We start from the raw sequence: 21,388 nt of genomic DNA, 5'->3' as shown, positions 1-21,388 counted from the left end.
TCTGTGAGTTCATTTTTTACTTCCAGTACCTAGCACAGGGCACTGTGTTGTATCAAATGCTCCAGGGCTTCCTTGGTGGCTCAGACTATAAAGAGTCTGCCTTCAATGCGGGAGACCTGGGTTAGATCCCTGGGTCAGGAAGATGCCCTGGAGAAGGGAATGGCTACCCACTCCAGTATTCTTGCCTGGAGAATCCCATGTACAGAGAACCCTGGTGGGCTACAGTCCGTGGGATCACAAAGAATCAGACTCGACTGAGCAAGTGAAACACACACATGTTAAACTAAGCAGAGAACTGACAAGCTGAAGACACTGCAATCCAAATGAAGAGAGTTTGTGGCTGCCAAATTTTTACCTTTTTGTGAGCTGGAAGGATGACTGTGCTGATAAAACCATTCTATATAGTAACAACAGAAAAGCTTGGGGGTTTAAAGGTAAAAGGAATCTCAGAAATCCTATGGCCCTACCCTTCCTTACAGCCTTCCTCATTGTACCCCAAGGGCTTCCCTGGGTTTGGAAGATCCCCTGGAGAAGGAAATGGCACCCCACTCCAGTACTCTTGACTGGACAATCCCATGGAAGGAGGAGCCTGGTAGGCTACAGTCCACAGGGTCGCAAACAGTTGAACATGACAGAGTGACTTCACTTTCACTTTCATTGTGCCCCAGTTTTTCCGGCTGAAGCCCAGAGAAAGTAAGTGACATAACTAAATGACAAAGATCAAGTCTCCAGTCATAAATTCTAGTCACTGCTTTTGGTACATTATAAAACGTTTTTGTCAGTCACTGTTTGGGGTTATGACTTGATCAAATTGTAGGGGCTTCCCTGGTAGTTCAGATGGTAAAGCGTCTGCCTGCAATGTGGGAGACCTGAGTTAGATCTCCGAGTCGGGAAGATCCCCTGGAGAAAGGAAATGGCAACCCACTCCAGTACTCTTGCCTGGAAAATTCCATGGATGGAGGAGCCTAGTAGGCTATAGTCTATGGGATCACAAAGAGTTGGACACAACCGAGCACCTTCACTGTGTTCACTGGTTCACTGTGGTTTAGATCTTTTTCATGTATAAGGGTGAATGAGGTTGAGACTCTACCAACCTGTTGACTCAGCACGAGTTCTTTTATTACTGGACTTTTCTATCCATTTCATCAGGTGGATAAAAGTCCTAGAAATGTCTCACTGGGAGGCCCCAGGAGTGGCTATCTTCAGTCCCAGGTCAGAAAACCTAACTTCCTAACGCTTTCCTCCTATCTTGCAATAAAATCTTGTAGTTTCTATGACCAGGCAGTGTGAAATCTGGAAGGCTTCCTGCAATCTACAAAAAGCCGTGAGGTAACGAAGGTGTCCCTAAGATTGCCTAAAACCTGTCACAAGGATCCATTGTATTTCTAGGTAGTGACCACCCGGCATACTGTGACAACGTGAGATGCTGTCCTAGCTGTTTGGAGTCTTGGAAGCAGAAAGATAGCCCAGTCCCCTGTTTTGCACTACATTGATGCCGTTTTGTCTGGAAGAATAGGATTTTTAAAGTGACCACCCAGATAATTAATATAAGGAAAGAAATCACACCTTCTTTGAAGTTTCTGCAGCTCCCTTTAGTGAGGGAAGGCTCCTGCCATAGCCTTTGTCAGGGCCATGTTTGAGGCTTGTTCAATTTAATAAATTCCATAGTTTTGCGGAAAGGCAAGCAATAGAACTGGTGCCTCAGACTTGTTCTTAAACTAATTTCTTAGTTCTGTAAATATGCCTTTAATCCATTAAATTGATGTTTGTGAAAGAGACTGGCTCATAGCATGAACTCAGTACGTGTTAAGTCCCCTTTTCCAATCCCTCAGAACTATATAGTGAGTGACTCATGTCCACAATGTTAGTGTTTCTCTAAAATCTTCTGACTCTTTGTTAGCAATGAAATGTTGTTAACATTTGCTTTCCTGACCTTATTAAGGCAAAAAATCTTTTGGAGCTCTTTGTATTAGCGTTCCCCAGAAAACTAATAGAAAAAAATACAAATATATATATGTATAGAAAGTGAAAGTGGCTCAGTCGTGTCTGACTCTTTGTGACCCTGTGGACTGTAGCCTGCCAGGCTCCTCTGTCCATGGAATTCTCCAGGCAAGAAGACTGGAGTGGGTAGCTCTTCCCTTCTCCAGGGTATCTTCCCAATCTAGGTATCCGACTCAGGTCTCCCACATTGCAGGCAGATTCTTTACCATTTGATCCACCAGGGAAGTCCATATATATGTATGGAAACATAAATATACATATGTGTGTGTGTGTGTGTATATATATATATATATATAGAGAGAGAGAGAGAGACAGGGAGAGATTTATTATAAGGAATTAGTGATCATGGAGGCTGACAAGTCTCCGTGAGACTTGCAGTCACTCTCAATAAAATCTGCATTCAACAAGCTGAAGACCCAAGAAAACCAGTTTATTTCCAATCTGAGTCCAAAAGCCTAAAAGCAGCAGAACCAATAGTGTAGTTCCAGTCTAAAAGCCAGCAGAGTTTCAACTTTAGGAAGAGCCAGTCTGAGTTCCAGGGAAGGAGAAAAACCAATGCCCCAGCTCAAGGTGATCAAGCAAGAGGAAATTCCCTCTCCTTTGAGGGAGGGTCAACCTTTTTATTCTATTCAGGTCCCCAAATGATTGGATGAGGCTCACCCACAGTAGGGAGGACAATCTGCTTTACTCCGTCTGCCTGTGCACGTGTTCATCTCATCCAGAAACACCCTCACTGACACATCCAAAATGTCTGGGCCCTCTGTGGTCCAGTACAGTTGATACACGAAATGAACCATCACATTCCTCTTCCAATGAGTGCTAGCCAAACTGAACTTCAGGTGAGATTGGTATGGTTGTAACAAAAAGGACTTTCTAGATTAAATGGATGTGTTCCTGAGGATGTGTCAAATATCCAGTCCTCCGTGCCATCAGGTGTTACTGTGTGCTCAGAACATTTCATTCCAGTGCTTTGCACTTATTCGCCCAGTCGTGTCTGACTCTTTGCGACCCCATGGACTGTAGTCTGCCAGGCTTCTCTGTCCATGGGGACTCTCCAGGCAAGAGTACTGGAGTGGATTGCCACGCCCTTCTCCAGGGGATCTTCCCCACCCAGGGATCGAACCCAGGTCTCCCACGTTGCAGGTTGATTCTTTACCATCTGAGCCACCAGCGAAGCCCACAATAAGTTTGTGGTTATGTAAAGGAGAAAGCGAAAGTCACTCAGTCGTGTCCAACCCTTTGCAACTTAACCTCATGGACTGTAGCCTGCCAGGCTCCTCTGTCCATGGAATTCTCCAGGCCAGAATACTGGAGTAGGTGGCTGTTCCCTTCTCCAGGGGATCTTCCCAACCCAGGGATCAAACCCAGGTCTCCTGCATTGCAGGCAGATTCTTCATCATCTGAGCCACCAGGGAATCCTGGCATTCCAGAACATATGAATAAATGTGATGCTCCCCTATCCCTGCCCTGGGAATGCATTTACAGGGATAAGGCAGGGCCAGAGGCAGGAGGATGTCCTATGTAGAAGGTTGCCTCAGTCACTATCCTAGGAAGGGGTGCTGGTGCAAGCCCTCCATCTTCCCTTCAGAAGGTGAAAGACTTGCCTTCAGAGGTATCACAGGGCAAGGACAGTATAGTGCACTTCACAGACGTTCACAGACAGCAATGGCATTTTAGTGCCTGTAGTCAGAAGGTAAACCATCTGCACAATCATGATTGATCCAAAATTCAGATATTGTAAATGTGCCGCACTTTGGTCCTATTTAGAAACCAGAAGCCTTTTCTCACGTGGTAGCAGCAATACTCTTGCCTGAGAAATCCCAAGGACTGAGAAGCCTGGCAGGCTACAGTCTATGGGGTTGCAAGAGTTGGATGCGACTCAGTGACTAAACCACCGCAGCAGCAAGTCTGCACCTTAGCGGTTGGGGGTGTTGACTGCAGGGTTCAGAGCCTGCAACTATTAGGGCTCCTACTGCTGCCAACGCAGAAGTGAAAATGGGGAACCTTGTAGAGTTTCAGAGTAGAAAAAAAGTTATAAAAACAATGGCTGAAGAAGCCTTGTGTTAGCTAGAATTTGTGCTTGTGTTAGCTAGAATCCATTATCTTTATAATGAATCGCTAAAGAGATTGTATCTATATAATGTTGTATACCCATTGCACTGTCATCTTCCTCATGATACAGTCTGAAAACAGAAACAGAGAACGTAACGAACTTGTCCTCAGGTCACGCAGCAAGTAAGTAGCAGAGCTCCCTGCAGGGGTTTGAAAAGAGAGAGTCTGGCTCCATGTCTAGTCACCAAACTAGATGTCCTATCTAGTTTGGTGGGTCCTATCTCTGCAACTCAAACTCCCTGCAGGGGTTTGAAAAGAGAGAGTCTGGCTCCATGTCTAGCCGCCAAACTAGATGTCCTATCTAGAGAAGTGGGTCCTCTCTCTGCAACTCAAAACAAAACCACAGTCTCCCCCAGTGACCCCACCAGGTTGCTGCCTTGTCCTGCCAAGGCCCAGGGGGATTACTGAGCAAAGGTTCTCCTTTTGTGTTTTCAACCTACGCCACGTAAGCCACAGGTAGAAGTTTATGGGGATGAAATGAAGACCAGCCCTGGTGAAGTCAGAGCCTCTCCTCTGGACCCTTCACCTAACTTGAGACTTTTATGCCCTGCCCGCTCCATCCACCATCAACTACAAGCCCCTTAAAGGTTTTTATTGCCCATTCCACTCAGACTTGAATTTCCCTTTGAAGTTTTTGTTAGTTTTATAACAAAAATCTTGGCACTGAATTTTAATTTCCATAGCAGTAGGGCTGCCGTCAGGAAATATTTCCCTCTCCTCCACTGGTCCTCATCACAAAGAAAGAGGGCCTCCTCTTCTTTCTTTGTGAGGAAAGCTGTGGACTGGAGATGCAGCGGTGAGCAAAGCAAGCAGGGCCCTGCTCAGAGTGTATAGGTTAGTGGGGAAAACAAACGTGATTCAGAGACTTACACATAAATAGAAAGCTTGCAGTGACAAGTGCTATAAAGGAAAGGTGCAGAGTTCAGTGGGCCAGAATGGGGAGTTGACCTACTCAGGAAGGTCCAGGAAGTCTTCCCTAAGGAGGTGACCCAGAGTGAAGGTCTGGAGAGAAAGGGGAGTGCGTCACAGGAAAAAGCTGCTCAGAGGCCGTAGACCCAGGCAGGAAGGAGTATGGGGATTCTGAGGAACCAAGAGAAGACCAGCGCGGCTGGAGAACAGTGGATGGGGATGTGGCAGATAATGAGGGAAGAGAAGGAAGCAGAGGCAAGACCATGTCAGCCCGCATGAAGCGGGGCTTATATACCTAGAGCAGCTCTTGCAACTCTAACTTTTCATCAGAATCACCTAGGGAGTGTTTTAAAAATACTGGTAAGAAGATCCCACTCCAGAACAACTCAATCCAGACTTCTGGAAGTGAGACCCAGGCCTAAGTTTTGTTTGTGTGTGTGTTTGCTTGTTGTAAGGCCTCCAGATGATTTTATTGTGAAGTTTGGAATGAGAATCATTGCCCTGCAGCAAAGAGAAAATGATAAAACATTTAAAAGATGTATATTGTGTGTGTTTGGGGGGAGATGGATGTCATCATCAGATTTACACTTCAAAAAGCATCCTTTAACTAGAACCATGGAGTAAGAAATGCTAGGAATTAAAGGTTTCAGAAAGACTGATTGAGTAGCAAGTAAATGATGCAACAATTTTGGATTTGGGTAGCAGCAATGGAGGGCTTCCCAGGTGGTGCTAGTGGTAAAGAATCCAGTGGAAATGAAAAGAAATGGGTAAAGATGAGGGACTTCTCTTTGACTGAACAACTGGGACTGGTGGAATGGTGAAATGATGGACTTGGTACAGGAGAGAGATGATGATTACCGGGATTCTGCTTATACAGCAAACTAGATAATTGTCCTCTTTATTGAGACAGGGACAAAAGCTAGCCCCAGACATGGTAAGAGTGAGGGTGGGTCTTCAGTTTTGGCCTGCGGAGTATGCTTTCATTGCGTGCTTTACTTCTCTTTTCTCCAGGTGATCAATATGTCACTCACCAGTCCTTGCTATTTATTACCCATTAAAATAAACAATAGCTACAGCAACAAAATTATTGAGCTAAGTTCAAGTCACTGGCCTTATTAATCTGCTTTCAATTTAGTCAGAGAAGCTTACTTATGAGTGAAAAAGCTTTCTTAGTTAAGTATACATATTTCCCTACCACAGTTCTATTTCATCTTCTCCTTAAAATTTTTTAATGCTGTCTATTTATTAAGACATTGAATGCCAAGTGACAGAAGCCCCACTCCAATAAGCTTAAATAGAAAAAACATTTTGTTGTAATGATATGAAGGTATCCTCATGGATACAAATTTGAATCTGCAGGAAAAGCTGAAGTCAGGAACTCAGGACTCCATGGTCGCTCTCCTCAGTTCCTCCTCTCTGCACAGCTGCTTTGTTCTCTCTCCTCACAAACCAGCTTCCGTGACGTTTCTTGTCAGCATAAAAGAAAATAGGGTAACTGACAGTTTGGGAGCTTTAAATGTTAGGGCTCAGACTGACTGACTCAGCACAGAATCCAAAATCCTGAGAAAGGAACTCACTGGCTCAGTTGAGCCACATGTCCTCCTTTGGACCAATCAGTTGTGGCCAGGAAGTATGAGCTGAGGAAAAGGGGATGGTCCTCCCACACTGATTCATAAACCCCACTGCACTCTGGCTGAAATGGATGCTCCTATGATAACCTGTGGGGACTGCATTAATACCAGGCTTGCAAATCTTGGAGAAGCAGAGGTTAGGCAAATAGGGCAAGTTTTCTGATCCATCCCAACTGAGTAAATTCACATATGTGAGCCATCAGCTCCATCTGAAAACAGTTTCAAAAAGGTTGATAATTTACAAAATATTTTATTTCTCTGGACTGGTGCTATCATGACATCTGAAGCTTCCAAAATTTCTAGAATGTCATATTAGATAGTGACTATGCCAGTATATTTGTATTTGAATGTATATGATTTGGACCGGCTTCTCTGGTGGCTCAAATGATAAAGAATCTGCCTACAATGCAGGAGACCTGGGTTCAATCCCTGGGTCAGGAAGATCTCCTGAAGAGCGAATGGCTACCCATTCCAGTATTCTTGCCTGGAGAACTCCATAGACAGGGTAGCTTGGCAGGCTAAAGTCCACGGGGTTGCAAAGAGTCAGACATGACCAAGCAACTAACACTTTTCATGATCTGGACTACGAGGTTTTGAATGGATTCGACAAAGCAATGCACTAACTGTGGAATTATGCTGATTTGAAATATCATTTGCACTTCTGTAGATGAAAGATTATATAACAATTTCTAGCTCTTTTGATTCTCATTAATATTTGATTAACACTGACTCCCCAAAGCCCTAAAAGCAGGAGCAGGGGTTACAATTTCAATTGCATTTGGGAAAATATGTACTTTGTTCCCTTGGAAATGAAGGCGAACATATTAAATGACACGTCATGAAGAAGCTGGTTTTGACAGTGTTTTCTTTTGAAGCTCTAAGATAAAATGAGGACTTTGCACATGACAGATGATGAAGATGATCAGAAATAAAGATTTTGGCTGAGCTTTCTTATGGATGGGCCTTGAAAAACATTAGGAAATAATCAGGTCGATATTTCCATTCTAAGTTCTCAGGGTGGGGCCCTCTTTGCAGACCATACTCATGTATTCATGACTTTTGGAATGTCCCTCAAGGCATTTACCATCCAGTTAGAACTAAATGAATGCATGGTTAATAACATTTATAAAACTTCTACTTCTGAGAGTCCAGCAGACAGTCTACATTAGTTTCAGAGAGAAGTCAAGGGATGGGAATCCAGGCAGGCATGAGTTGCCCTGCCCTGCCAAAACTGTGAAATAACTGCCTCCAGACACTTTTATCAGGCTTCCCTGGTGGCTCAGTTGGTAGAGAATCCACCCGCAATGAGGGAGACCTGGGTTCGATCCCTGGGTTGGGAAGATCCCCTGGAGAAGGGAAAGGCTACTGACTCCAGTATTCCGGCCTGGAGAATTCCATGGACTATACTCATGGGGTCACACATTTATCAGCACAGACTGGGTTTTCTCACTGTTGGCCTCTCTGATCTTACCTTTAACTTCCTTCTCCATCTTCTGGAGGGTCGCTCTGATTTGTTTCAGTCTTGCTCTCAACTCACCTTTGACTATTTCCTGCTAAGGCGCTAACTGAAAATTGAGGTGTTGTCTCAAACACAGCAGGGCAGCAGATTGAAGGTTTAGATTCTGGATCTGTGTCTGTTGTTATCAGTGTCATCTAGGGATCTAGTTTTTCTCATGTCCCCAGACCTCAGTTTCCTCACCTTTAAGACAAATGGGAAAGAATTAGATGCTAAACTCTCTCCCAGGCATTGCATGTTAGTCTATGTAATAACAGCTTTCAGATGTGTTTGTATTCTAAAAGGTATGAGGAGGGCAGTCCCTCTCCCTCCCCAGTATAATTCAGAGGAAGGGTCAACAAACTCTTTCTGTAAAGAGCTAGTAACAAGTTTAGGCTTTGTGAGGCATACAGTCCCTGTTGCAACTACAAACTCTGCCAGGCAAGCATAAAAGCTGCACAGAAAATGGGAGTTATTTATGAACATAGGTGGTAGGCTGGAGTTAACCTGCAAGATAGAGTTTATAAACTCCTGGTTTAGAAGATGCTGAATGAGACCAAGTTGCTTGAGTTGAGTTCAAAACTCAGCTCTACCAGTTCCCTGACCTTTTTGTGCCAGTTTCTTTATCCGCAAAGTGGGAGAGATGGCATAGTGGAGAAATGAATTCTTATGTGTACGGCATGTAGACCAGTGCTTGATTCATAAGAAGTGTGGTTAGCGGTTGTTCTCTTCCCTCTTTTCACATTCATGTTATGTTTCTGCACACTGTCTTTCTGTTGATGAGCTTAGCCCAACAACCTATTCTGCAGGGAGGTGTTACTAAAGCAAGGGCCACTGGCCTGCCAGGTGAAGAAAGACCTATCCCTGGAAGGAAACTAGTCTCTTCTGAACTTTCTACTGGTGGACAGTCACAGCTCTCTCCAAAGCTTCTTACTAGAGCAAAAGCATATGAACTTGGCCTGCCTCAGATGAATGGCTCTCATGCCCCCTTGTAGGATATCACCTGAATCTAAGATGAATGGTCTTGTACCTTCTGCAGGGTAGCCTGTTGTTAAGCCAAGAAGTTTCTGAACCCCTCGCTAAGAGAGGATGAATAAGGAAAAGCCTGACAAAGCCACCTCTGTCAAAGTACTGAGCCTTGGACTTCCTTGGTGGTTTAGCAGTTTAGACTCTGTGCGTCCAATGCAGGAGTTGCAGGTTTGATTCCTGGTCCGGGAACTGAGATCCCATGTGCCATGAACTATGGCCAGTAAAAAAAGGTACTGAGTCTCATGATCTGTAGAATAATAGATTTCTGATATTATACCAAGGATTGGTGAGGGAATGTCTCCTGCATGAGGGGAATGTCAGGACACGGTTTTAATGTGGTCCAGCATGGCCTGCAGAAGGGAGATGGTGGTGTTGCTGGGTGTGGAGAGGGTATTTGCCATCATTTTTGGCCAGGTAAATGGTTTGGGAAATGGGCACATATTCTTTTTTCCTTTTGAATTGAGTGACTGAAAAAATAGCAGGAATTGCAATCTCTTTGCCACAGAATTGTGTGGTAGAGTCTTTTATAGCATTTCACATTTAAAGAAGCTTTGTCCTTAGATTACATCATCAGCCTGCATGGTTCCTTCTGTTTTTTCATGTGGCTCAGTGCCTGAATTATGTACAAGATTATTAATCTTTTACAAGGCCATTGTTGACAGACCTGTAGTCAGGTATACGAGTCATAAATCTTGTCTTCCATAAGTCAACAGTGCCTGTTATATTTGGCAAGTGCTTACCAGGCACCAGCTAAACCAGAATCATACCAGTGGGGCCATGGGCCAGACCAGTAAGGCCCTGCATTTAGGAGATGTAGGTTCTTGTCATGATTCCATCACTAACTGGCTATGTGACTTGCAGCATCACTTAACTCAGTATCATAGAGACAGTTATCTACTCTCTCTGAGACTCAGTTTCCTTCCCTGAAATATAAGAGAATCAAACTCTTAGATTGGTACAAAAGTAATTGCGGTTTTGAATTGTTGGAAGTTTGTTGTTTGATATTGGAATACATTCTTACATGTGGTTATGTTATACATCATTTTAATGTGCATTTCTCGCTTTATGTTTTTTGGTAATGACTTATTACTTGCTGTTTATATTTATTTGAGACTAGGGAAATGGTATTAGACAAAAAGTAAATTCAAGCGATTTTTTTATTGAGTTCAAAATGGGTTGTAAAGCAGCAGAGACAACTCGCAACATCAACAACCCATTTGGCCCAGGAAATGCTAACGAATATACAGTGCAGTGGTGGTTCAAGAAGTTTTGCACAGGAGACCAGAGCTTTGAAGATGAGGAGCATAGTGGCCAGCCATTGGGAGTTGACAATGATCAACTAAGAGCATCGTCAAAGTTAATCCTCTTACAGCTAAATGAGAAGTTGCCCAAGAACTCAACGGTGACTATTCTATGGTCATTTGGCATTTGGAGAAAATTGGAAAGGTGAAAAGGCTCAGTGAGTGGGTACCTTGTGAGCTGATTGGAAATCAAAAAAAATCATTGTTTTGAAGTGTTACCTTCTTATTCTGTGCAACAACAACAAACCATTTCTCAGTCAGATTGTAATGTGCAATGAAAACTGGATTTTAAATGACAATCAGTGATGACCAGCTCAGTGGTTGGACTGAGAAGAAGCTCTCAAGCACTGCCCAAAGCTAAACTTGCACCACAAAAGGTCATGGTCACTGTTTGGTGGTCTGCTGCCCATCTGATCCATCTGATCCACTACAGCTCTTTTCAATCCTGGCAAAACCATTATATCTGAGCAGTATGCTCAGCAAATCAATGAGATGCACCAAAAACTGCAGCAGGCATTTGTCAAAAGAATGGGCCAAATTCTTCTCCACGACAACGCCTGACCACACATCATACAACGGATACTTCAAAAGTTGAACAAATTGGGCTGCAGAGTTTTGCCTTATCTGCCATATTCACCTGACTTCTTGTCAGCCCAACCACCATTTCTTCAAGCTTCTCGACAACATTTTGCTGGGAAAGTTCTTCCACAACCAGCAGGATGCAGAAAATGCTTTCCAAGAGTTTGTCAAATCCTGAAGCATGGATTTTTACAATATAGGCATAAACAAGTTTATTTCTTATTGGCAAAAATGTGTTGATTGTAATGGTTCCTATTTTGGTTAATAAAGATGTGTTTGACCTAGTTATAATGATTTAAAGTTCACAGTCCAAAACCACAATTACGTTTGAACCAACCTAATAGATGCAGCAGGTACTTGCCAACTCTGTGATTCAGGATTACCCAAAGAGGAAGATGAGGTGTTACCAGAGGTGTGAAGTTCTCTGATCAGCCCAGATCCGGAGGGAACTTCCCTGGTGGTCCCATGGTTTAAACTTTACCTTCCAAGGATGTGAGTTCAATCCCTTGTCAGGGAGCTAAGGTCTCTCAAGCCTCATGACTAAAAGACATAAAACAAGCAAAGTTTCTCCTGGATTTGTAGTGATGATAGATTAGCTGATAATTGCAATGATTAGATTGAAAGTTGCCTAGAAGTGACTTATCCCAGATTCAGGGTAAGGAGCACATTAACCGAAAGAGAGGTATCACTAAACAACAAAGCAGCACATGATGCAGTCCTAGAGTTAAAAAGCCCAGCAGAGATTTTATTCTGCTGCTCTCCATCTATGAGACCTGGGTCAAATCACACGGCCTTCCCAAGTCGTCTTCTTCATCTGCAAAATGGAAATCATGATGCATGCTCTGCCTACAATGTAAAGCAGATGCATCGATTGAAAGAATTCATGACCAAGCCCTCTTGAATCATTACAATCCAATGCAAAAGCCATCATAAGCATGCCTCCCTTTTTACAACCGAAAGCATAAGATGTATTTTTCAAACATATCCATGGTTAAAGAAGCTCATGCCCCCCAAACCATCCTAAATGAGGAGCCGTCATTCCCTCACAATGCATGTTGTTCATAACTGAAGAGAGGAAATCCTTAACATTGTGATACAGTCACCCAACAAAAGATTTTAACTACTTTTAAAAAATTGGTACTGTCAGAATATAGCCTTACCTGATCTAAAGTGTTTTCTTTGCACACCCAGCTTGGCAAGACCTAGAGGAAAGACAGTGTGGTGGAGACTAGACTGGAGAGGCTGATGGTAATGGGTTTCCTTTATTCTGTGAGGCTGTCTGAATCCTTGGGGTCAGCACTGACAGTTCTGGATCCCCTCCAGTGGAGGGAACAAAGGCTGGGGTTTCTTTTGAAAAATTCTTTCTGAGCACTGAGATTGTCCAACACAGTTTCCTTGATAAAGGGCTCATTATCTATCAGTGTGACTTTGCCCTTAATTTTTATGCTGGCAGTGCCAACATGAGCATATTTAAGCCAATCCTTTTACCCAGACAGCTGTAACAGCACCCTAACAATTTGTGCCAGTGCTCAAAGCTTGGGTGTAGAATATAATCAACTATGGGTGAAATTTCCAATTAGTTGAATCACCAAGAAATACAATTTATCAGCTTGTTTTTCATCATATTTACACTTCTTGTCCTTTTCCAAATGCAACCCCATTTTAAATTTAAAAAACATAGAACATTTCAGGATTGCTTCCTTAGCTCAACTGACACATGTTTATAGATCTAAAGAGGTTGCTTTTGTTGAAGAAAGGTGGCCCCAAACTTTGGAAAAGGTGACCCTCTGAAAAAGAAATCCATATTAACAGTGAATGTATGAGCAACCAGCCAGAGAAGGAGAGTCTGTTGATGGTGATGGAGAAAATCTTATGTATCACCCAAGTCTAAACAAGGTGACTACATTTTAGTCTCTAAAACTGGAAAGACTGGAATGTGATACTAGCTCAGAAAGTTGAAAACTAACTAAGCATACTGTAAGCTTTGTAAACAATTTTTAATCAAAATGACAAAGCTTCAAGGAGCCTACACAAAAGGGAGTCAAAGAGTATAAGTGAAATAGTACCAAGGGAACACTCGTGAGGTGGGGTATATAAACAACACTGCTCACTGCTGAGGGAGGGGTGCTCTCCACCATGTGCCTGGGACACTTTAGAAAGTTTTTCCAAAGCCAGGATGAAACATCCCTCAAGCTTCCCCACCACCATGTAGTATGGATGTTTTCAAGGTTTACCCACGTTGTAGCATGTATCAGAACTTCATTCCCTTTTTTATGGCCAAATGATATTCCATTGCACATCAGTATACTTTAGTTTAGCCATTCATCTGTTCATGAACACTTGTGTAGTTTTCAACTTTTGGTTATTATGAATAGCACTGTCATCAACACTGCATGCAAGTTATCTATTTGAATCCCTTCTTATTGTGGTTTTAATTTGCATTTCCCTAATAACTAAAGATGCTGAGCTTCTGTACACTTTATTCTTGGGTAAAGGGTTCAAATCCTTTGTCTATTTTTAAAACTGTTTTGTTTACTTTAAAAAAATATATGATTGTGTTGTAAAAGTTCCTGACCTATTCTAAACACAGTCTTAATGTTGGATATATGTTTTGCAAATATTTTCTCCAAGATGTGGCTCTTTATTTTCATGAGTGGTTTTTGAGGAACAAAGGTTTCTGATTTTGATGAAACCCGATTTATTGATTTTCTTCTCTTGATAGTTCCTGCTTTTTGTGTCCTAATATTTAAGAACACTTTCCTAAACCTATGTTCTCTTTTAGAGGTTTATAGTTCAATTTTTAAGTGTAGATCTATGATCCATTTTTAATCAATACCCATATTCAGTGGGATACTAAGATCAAGGTTGATTTTTCCTTGCATGTAGCTTTCCAGCTGCTCCAGGCCTAGTGATGCTTTAGCACCACTCATCGTCTAGAAGCATTAATGGCCCTGTTGCTCTGTCCTCAAATCTGGTTCAGACCTTCAGAGGTTCTGTCTGAACAACCTTTGCATTCTATTGCTTTAACAGTAGCACATACAAGAATTTCCAGTGGTTTCATTTAAACTTCCAGACCTTTCTCCCTTACTGACTGTCCACAGTGAACCAGGAAGTCTATTATTTGCTGGAGTTATACAAAATACAAGTGGTTCCTGGCATTCAAGAAAATAGCTACAAAATTTTGTTTGCATGTTTCATATTTTATCAACTCAAGTCAGAGTATCATATTAATTTTTTTTAATCCAGCTTCTTATTACAGGGGATTTTGAGAGCAGATACAGAATAGAATTAACTGGAAACTATCACTAAGGTGGCTCATTTACTTCCATTGCATACTGGTTGATTTATTCAGTTTCCTTCCCAGAGTGTGAGGACTAAAGAGCTGAAAGAGACAAGAAATGCCCAGACCACAGATTACGACCAAAGAACTCTGAGCACAGGTGATGATGATCTGACACGTTCAGTGAGGGTACAGTCAGGAAGTTGCCTCTCTTTCTGATCCTTCAACATGGTTATCAGCATGTACAAGCTCAGAAACAGCAGAATGAGAATTCTCAGTCTGTTGGCCTTCTGAATTCTTCCTCTGCTAGGAAGTACTATTCTAGCCAATAATTTTTTTATGCTCCTCGTAATATGAGTTTAACCTGGTTAGCTCACAAAGAGAGGAAAATTTTAAGCTAAATAACACAAAGATTGATTTTTCTCCCATTTTAGTTATCAGGGCAGGAGATAGGGAAAATAAAAATATTGGGCAAAATGTCAGAGTATTTTGCCCCAAGGTTGCTAGCTCTAGTATCTCACCCATTACCAATTCTCAGCCATTGAATTCTTGCAAATGTTTGGTGTTGTAGAGAACAGAAGATTCGAAATACATGAGCCTTGAGATTAACAGTTTGACCTCAAGTTCATTATCTTCTTGGCTGTCCTTCCTTTTTTATTCTTTTTTAGGCTCACTTAATTTTATGTCATAGAGCATCATAAAACTATAAACTGGTGGTCATAACTTATGTGGCCTAAACCCAGGGTTCAAAAAATGTTGAATGAATTGCCAGCATTTAATAATTGGGAAATCGCCCATAAAAAAAAAAAAATCTGGATTTCCAATTTCTTTCTGAAAGGCCTGGCAAATCTGGGCTCACATTCCTGTGTGGTCACAGTCAGCTAAACTCTAGTACCAGTTGCTTCCTTTAAGACCAGCCATTTAGGCTCCAGTCTCTCCCCAGTTGGCTTTCCTATGGCACCTTTCCCACCTAGGTCCTTTAAGACAGTGGTTCTTGAACCTGGCTTCAAATACTGGAATCACATGAAGAACTTTAAAAGCTACTCATGACTCTGTTCCAGCCCCCAAAGATTTTGATATAATCTGTCTGTTGTGTAATCCAGGCATTGGGATTTTTATAAGCTCCCCAGGCAATTCCAAAATTGAGGACCCCTCTAAAAGCATCTCAGAGTTTAACTTGCATACAGAACACCTGGGGACCTCGTTAAAATGTAGATTGTGATTCAGCAGATCTGGGATTCTGCATATCTAGCAAGGTCGTACACAGTGCCCCTGCTGCGGGCTGTAAGACAAAGGCTTGAAGGCATTTGCTCTTGTTTAATTTTGATTCTGACCCTGAATGACAGACTTAGGTTTCAAGTCTAATGGAAGTTTATTCTTTTTGTTTTAAGTTGTTTATTTATATTTATTTCTGGCTCTTCTGGGTCTTTGCTGCTGCATGTGAGCTTTCTCTAGTTCAGCGAGTGAGGGCTACTCTCTAGCTGTGGTGCACGTGCTTCTCATTGCACTGGCTTCTCTTGCTGCCGAGTACAAGCTCAGTAGTTGTGAGGCACTGGCTTACACGTGCAATCTTTCTGCACCAGGGATTGAATCAGTGCCCCCTGTATTGGCAGGAAGACTCTCAACCACTGAACCACCAGGGAAGTCCTAACGGAAGCTTATTCTAGCACTCCTGTCATTGAAGTAGCTGGAGTGATGGTGACAAATGAGAATATCCTACTGGTCCTCTTTGAGGAGGGTACTTCTCAGCTTGCTGTGGCCTCTGAAAGCCTTTCAGTGTTAGGGGCCCTTGACCCCTGTAGGTCTGCCTTCTGAGCCACCTTCGCTGTCACCAACTATAATATCGTGTCACCACACGATAAATCCTCTCTCCCTTTGGAAAACTGTACCTCCTTTGACATTTTGAGCTCTGATGGTGGCACTGCTGCCCGCCACCAGTTCGGCTGTTACTGATTGAACGGTGGTGTTTGCGCATTTATTTGAGCATTTTATTGCAGTGGTTTCAGTTTGTGTTTCCAGATGCCTTAGGCCTGGAGCAACGGTTCTCACACCCTAGCATGCCACTTGGAAGGCATATTAAAACAGATTCACAGGCTCTACCCCCAGTATGTCTATTTCACTGAAGAGGGAATTTGTACTTCCAACAAATTCCCAAGAAGTAATGCCATCGCAGGTCCAAAGACCTAAAGATGCTCTTGGTCTCACCACATGGCTTCTTATAACAGCTACATTTTGGGAGTCCAGATAAGATTAGATTAAAGGCAAAGGTTATTTTTTTTAAAATCTGAATACTGTTGTTCTGGTGACTTTCCCTTTTATTATTCAAGCTAGTAGAAAATGAATAAATATTTGAATATTAGTGAAATGGTGAAGAGGTATCAATTTAACAGAGATGAAACAAAGACTAAAATTATTCAATTTATGGAAAGAGCCATTTGTCCTTCCATGCAACACTCTACGGACTTATGCTATGTGTTCAAATATGATAGAAAAATATATATATATACTGGAAATAAGTGGCTGAAGTCTATCTAGAAAAGGAAGCTTGATCAAGGATTTCATGCTATTTTTAGTTTAGGGAGACTAGAACCCCACTAGAGCAGTATATAAGTGTCTTTCCAGGAACTCATTATGTAGGAAAAGAGACAGCTGGTAAGGTTTCTGCAGGCCCATGCCTAACAGAAATACAGCAAATGTCATAGCAGTTATATCTCAGCTTATTGGATTGGATAAAAGTTATTCTGTCACAGGGTGAGGCCCCTCCTTTCATTTATAAAGCTCAATGTATGAAGTCCTTCATTTCACAGAATGTGTGGGAATGATGTAGCTTGGTAAACTTCATATTTACTTTTAGATGAAGTGGATTCTTACACAAGTAGGTAGCTGTCTGCTTTTGTATCTCCACCTCAAGAAATACGTTGGAATAACAAAAATGCCAGGCCTGAAGACCCTAAAGCAGAACTAGGCTGTCCATCAGAATGTGAGTCACCTTTAGGGATGATTGTATTTCCTAAGGACAGTCAATAAATTTCAGGATATTCTTCCTCTACTTCCATCGCCCATTAAAAAGAAAGAAAGAAAAGGAAAGAAAAAACACCAGAAAAATTTTAAAAAATACCTGAAAAAAAAAAACCCCACCAAATTCAAAGTTTGACAAAATTAAGTTATTGGTTAAAAAAAAAAAGTAATATTCTTGCAAGGAAATTGGGAACAGGGCTTTAGGGCAAGTAGGTTGGGCGGGTGCAGGTCTCGAAACCGCAGAAAGAGGAATTTGGGAAGAGGTTTTTAAAAGGCGGACTATTACATGTTTTCATGGGCTAAAGAGGAACAGAGGGGGTGGTGGCATCCCATCGTTCCGTCAGAGGAAGGTTTGTATCAACAGCAGATTTTTCTTGAGCAACTAAAATAATGAGGACTAGCTGAAAAATGTGCATACAAAGTTAATAAATTTAAGGAATTTACAATTCACGTGAGCTTCCTCCCACCGATCCCACGAGCAACTGCGATCTGCCTGAGCGACCTACATTTGCTCCATCATCTCAGGACTGGGACGCATCAGTCAGCGTGCGCCCTCCTCATAAAACTCTGCCCTTCTGGCGGGCCCGCCTGGCTCCCGGGAGCGGCAGTGCCAGCCAGGCTCCTGGAGTTCGAGGCAGGCTGCGGGCGCCCGTCCCTCCGGTTCACCCTTTCACCCCTCCTTCACCCCCAGGCGCCACGCGGGGTGGCGCGGTTTTTCCGCCCACCCCCGCGGCCGCACTGGCCTAGCCGAGAACTGCAGGGCCTCCGGCTTTGGCGAGCCTGGATTCCGAGTCCTCCCCGCCCCAGCCACTGCGCTGGGACGCCGGGGGCTCGAAAGAGGCTGGGGTGTGTTTCAAGACACCGCGATTAGAGACGCAGCTTCTAAGTCTGAACTCGTCCTCGGTCTCTCCCAGACCCGCCGCCTCCGGTCTCGAAGACGCCCGGCAGCCGGCTCAGCCCCAGGCCGGGAGCAACCTGGCCGGCCCGGCGGGCGAAAACCCAGAGCACTCGGCCGGGTCGCCCAGGGCATCCCCGCGGCTGGGGGCGGAAGGCGAGCCGGGCCGCAGGAAGGGTCAGCCGGCTCCTAGCTCCGCCCAGCTGGCTCGCAGGCCGCGCGGTGAATGGTAGCGGCGGAGGGCGCGGTGCCAGCAGAGAGGGGCGGAGCCGCGGGCGTTGGTTGGCGCGGGCTCGGAGGCGGGGCGCGCGGGGCGGGGCCGGAGGCGGGGCCGCTGCCGGGCGCTGGAGCTGCGGGCGCGCGGAGACGAGTCGCGAGCAGCTGGAGCGGAGTTGGAGGAAGCGGCGGCCACGGCTGGCAGCGGGTTGGAGACGGCGAGCTCGGGTCGGGAACGGCTGGCGGGTCTGAGCTGGGTCAGGGGCTCATCGGAGCCGTGCGCGCCAGAGGCTGCCGGTGCAGCCTGGGCCCAGCAGAGGAAGGAAGCCGGCCGGCCGGGGAGGTAGGCGGCGGCAGCGGGTCCGGGTGTGTGCTCGGGAGGGGGAGGCGGTGCGTGCGCGCGCGGCCACAGCCGCTCTCTTCCTGTCACCAGCAGCCGCTTCTCCTTCTGCAGAACCGAGCCGGGGGAAGCGAGCCGGCCGCCGTCCTCCCTGCCGCTGGCATCTGCCGCCCTCCGGGCAGCCGCGGGTCCCATTCGCGGCCAGCGTCCCCGCGTGCTCCCGGCTCCCTCGCGGCTCCCGTTTCCCTGGTCCTCTTCCGAGCGGGGTGTGCGCGCCGCCGGGAGCATTCGTCCCCGGAGTTCCAGGCGAACTCGGGCTTCCGCCACCTCTCCGTCACCGTACACTTTCCTGAGGGTTCCCCCAGTCGCCCGGCTGCAGTTTTCCGGAGCCCTTAAGCGGAGGAGAGCGCCCTGACCGCCGCCTTCGCGATAGCGGGCCGGATCTCTGCTTTCCCCCGCGCTCTCCGGCTGCACCCGGGTCTCTGCCCGGGCTCTTCCCCGGAGCGGGCGGGGGTCCCAGGAGCTCGCCCGCGGCCCCCGCCCTTCGAAGTTTGCCTCCCTCCTCTTCCGGGGTGGGGGAAGTGTGCCTCGGGGCGGCCGGTCGCTGGGGCCCCACTCGGCGTGTGATGCCGCCCGGGCCTGTGGCAGGTTGTTGGAGGCAGATTTAATGGGGTCTTCGGACAGCCCGGAAATCTAGCTTTTTGTAACGTGAGGCGAGACCGGAGGGACTGGCCCCGCAATATGGAGCCGGCTAGAGGGAGCGAGAGAGCGTGGAAGCTCGAGCTGAAAGATCGTGCGGGAATTGTCTGGAATCCACAGCTCTTACGCTCACTTCTCAAGGGCAGAAACTGCCCGGCAGATCAAAAGACAAAGAGAACAGGAAAGCTCAGGCCAACCGCTCCAGTGCAGAAATGTACTTTGGTAACCAGATTCGATCGTGTAATGAAAGGGTGTGAGCGGAATGGCTGTTACATGTTGAATGCAAAATGTGTGTGAACTGGATTTGGGGAAATTCTGCTTCTCTGGACGCAGTTAATATCAGAAAGCTCTCACTTTTACCGTTAATCTCTGGTTTAGCTGCAGCACTGCTGGTATATAAGTGTGAGTTTACTGGGTTTGGGGGTTTTATGACTTTAGAAGCGATAGGGGTTTTTCCGGCCTTTTTTTCCCCCCCTCTCCAGTTCTTTCCTCTTTGTCAGTCTGTGCGAAGTACGAAAGGATATAACAGTTCCGGGTTTTGAACGCAGCATTAGGTTGTCATTTCAGTGTGATGGGGCTGAAGTTTTAGTTGTTAGGCGGGACATTCACAACGTTAAGTGACCCAGGCGTTCTGTGAAGTGGGTTTTTTTGCCTTTTTTTTTTTTTCATTAGCTTGTGTTGCGTTTTGGCAACTTTAAAGGTGATTAGGTGTTAGTTAGAAAAGGTCACAATAGGTAGGTATCAGCTAGAATAGGCCAGAGTAGGAAGACAGGTTTATCAGTCATCATCAGGAATTTGGTGACTTCTGCACAGAAGGCCCCAAACACTGAAATCGTTGAAACACACAAATCATTGAAAGGGAGGGAAAAAAAGCACTCCTAGCCATAATTTCTTGATAGAATACACTGTCTTGAAATAAATAGTTTTTTAAAAGCAGTAGATGATAGTTTTCTTAGGAACAAGAGTTACTTAAGCTTTGGGAAGCAAGTGTTTTGGTCATTCCAGAGAAAATACCCAGGGTAATTTTTTTTTTTTTTTTTTTGAGGGATCCCTCTTCAATTTGGAAAGACATGTTTGGTTCAGGATCAGGTTTAAACTGGAAAGGCCTGTGGAGGAGGCTCTCTGCCTTGCAGAAATGCTGGGTTATGTCAACTACTAGCCTCTTTAGCTTCTATATGCCAATTGCAACTACAGAGTTGTACTTTTTTCCATAGAAGTATATAAATTTTTGTGAATGGAAGAAAGTTTTGTATATCTGATACTGGCTTTCCAAGTGTGTTATCATGTAGCTTTTTAACTTTCATCTTGATTCGGGACCTGTTCTTGTCAGTTGCATAACAGATATTTGCATTGTACACATTACTATCTGCTGTTTTATCTGCTTTTGTAAAATGATGGTATCACTGTGTCTTTTCACCTCTGTGATGCAGAGAGCAGACTTGCATTGATTAATTGTATTGTCTTTCTCTAGCTGTGTCTTTAAATTTATTAAGAACGGTAAATCCCTAAAGTATTAAGTTGATTTGGGAAATAGAAGTGGTACAGTAAGTCATAGGTGATATGTATTTTGCTTATTGACAGTGGTGGTGGTAGTGCAGATTTATCTGCTGGAAATGTTAACTGCACCTAAGCTGGTTATAGAGGGTTTTGTATTTTCATGCAAGCCTGCTCCACTTACTCAAATTTTGTGTTGTTAAAAATTTTGCCCATATCTTTAATTAAAATTTCATGAATGCCATGTAATTCTTAGGCTAGTATGTTGGTCAAAATCTTTCCTGGGTATTTTAAGGGAGTATTCTAAAAAGATATCTAATCTGAAAGATTGTCCACTTGCTTATTAAAACAGGAACAATTCTAGTTCAGCTCCCATTGTGTTTGCATTT

General features: G+C 44.3%; 1 protein-coding gene across 1 annotated transcript in view; it reads left to right on the top strand.

Moving 5' to 3' along the window:
• The first annotated feature begins 18,672 nt into the window (after positions 1–18,672).
• PIK3R1 (phosphoinositide-3-kinase regulatory subunit 1) overlaps positions 18,673–21,388 on the top strand; it is a 92,165-nt gene continuing 89,449 nt past the window's right edge. Inside the window, exon 1 of the mRNA XM_043489234.1 lies at positions 18,673–18,809. The gene's annotated coding sequence lies outside the window, so the exon portion shown is untranslated. The remainder of the gene's footprint in view (positions 18,810–21,388) is intronic.

Source organism: Cervus canadensis, chromosome 16 (assembly GCF_019320065.1).
Source record: "Cervus canadensis isolate Bull #8, Minnesota chromosome 16, ASM1932006v1, whole genome shotgun sequence".
Classification (NCBI taxonomy): Eukaryota; Metazoa; Chordata; class Mammalia; order Artiodactyla; family Cervidae; genus Cervus; species Cervus canadensis.
This window is presented reverse-complemented; position numbering and strand designations above follow the sequence as displayed.